This window comes from Etheostoma spectabile, chromosome 21, assembly GCF_008692095.1.
Source record: "Etheostoma spectabile isolate EspeVRDwgs_2016 chromosome 21, UIUC_Espe_1.0, whole genome shotgun sequence".
NCBI lineage: Eukaryota > Metazoa > Chordata > Actinopteri > Perciformes > Percidae > Etheostoma > Etheostoma spectabile.
The window spans coordinates 19,917,296-19,919,376 of record NC_045753.1 but is presented as its reverse complement, the minus strand read 5'-3'; positions in this window follow the sequence as shown (position 1 = coordinate 19,919,376).

Below are 2,081 nucleotides of genomic sequence, written 5' to 3'. Positions count from 1 at the left end.
ACACACACACACACACACACACACACACACAGTTGGCGAGAGCAGCCCCTTGGATATTTAAAGAAAGAAAAGAGTTAAAAGAGAAAGATATCTCGCCTTTCACATAGATTCCTCACTTAATGTCCAAATCCTCTTTTTAAGGGGTCAAGGAGAGGTTAACGTCTCACCTCCGAGCCCACCCAGACCTCTCACATACTTGGCTTAACAAAGTCACTCACCATCTCTGCTGCCACTGACAAACCATATGTCTACTACTCTCTACCTACTCACCACCTGGTAACAAATGTCTTTCAATTCCTTCTCAGATCCTTCAGCTTCTCATCTACAGATCGGCTCTTAAAGTGTTTATTGGTAGCTGAAGGGATGAGTGGAATAATACTTGATGTAATAATTGTAGACGTTTGAGTTGACTATATTTGACTTGCATGTACAGATAATGTGACATTCAAAGTCTTACTAATTAATCGGTTTAAATGACAACATGCACAATCGCATCATAAAAATGATTAGTCATCCCCAAAGGATGAATCCTGAAGACTTCAGTGATCTCCTGACTTTCTCTAGCGCTGCCACAAGGTTCACATTTGTGGTTTTGAGAGAAATGTCTCAAAAACTATTGAATAGTTTGACATGAAATGCTTAAAAGACAAGTCATTTATCTACCTACAAATCTTTGTGTGAACACAATCACTTGATATCTCATGTAGACCTCCCACACAGTAGCATACACATTCTCAGGGTGTTTTTATAAATAAAAAAAAGACTTAAGACAAATAATTCCAGTCAGTTTCTTGTCCCTCCTTCTACAGTATCAGTATAATTCAAACAAACTAAAACAAAAATTACATGAATTGACACAATGCCAAGCTGTTTCAGTTGTATGCTGAAGATAGCTTCTGTAACCGTGGGGTTTGGTTAAAGGGGGTCAGGATGTTAGTGTGTCGCTCTGTGTACCGGAAAAAAAAAACGTTGGCTCAAGACCACAATGCAACCTCTGTTTAACAAGGACATTCCTAACTCCACAGAGCCCGAAATGTGTATTTGTGCCCAGATGTGTGCAGCTGTTTGAGGCAGGCTGGTCCAACAAGGATCTGACTCATGAGGGTTTGATTGACAGCCGGATGACTGCCAACTGTTGGGAGTGTTTGATGCTGGTTGGCATTGGAAATAAAACTCACTTAACACTCACTTGACAACGTTGCCTTAAAGCTGCTGCAAACAAACCCAGACTGACAGCTGGGAGCACAATGAGAGGCCTGAGCAGGAGATGGTATAAAGATTATAATGTAAGTCTTACAAGATGAACTGTTAAAAAAAAAAAAAAAAAAAAAAAAAAGTACTAGATAATTTACTAACCACTGTATAAAACCCTTTTCAAAATGTGTCAATTTTTTAAATATAACATGAACAGAGATGAACATGAACACACCATTTGGCACACTATTTTACTGTCTTCAGTATTACTTGTAGTTACTTTAAGGTTAAATACTTTGTCAGACTTGATCCCATCACTCATTTGTCTTAATAGCAGTTTTTGAACTGAAATTTATTTTAAACATGGGCACCGGGGTAGCTCACCTAGTAGACCAGGCGCCCACATGCAGAGGCTCAGTCCTTGACAAAGAAGCTCAGGTTTTGAGCCCAACCTTCAGCCATTTGCTGCATGTCTTCCCCCCTTTCTTCCTCCTTTCCTGTCTACAGCGGTCCCATCTATTAAAAGGCTAAAATACCCCCATACAATTTGGAAAAACACACAGGGACGCTGTTTAGGCACCGTGGACCCAAAATCCAACCCACTCCATAGTATTAAGAAAATAAATGTCTGAGTGCCAACACTAACAGTTTATACAGTCTTTATATAGTCTGCCACTGACTAAGCAAAAACGCTTTAAAAAAAGAGAAAGACATTTCAACAGTTCAAGAGAAATAGGGGCTCATATAGCACATTAGGCCTACATTACAAAGTATCACTGCAAGCAGGGTACTGAAGTTGTGCACATAGTATCAGCTATATTATGTATATAAAATCTCATTTAAACAAGTAATTTATTATATTAAGGCAGTCTTTGTTCCTCCCTGCT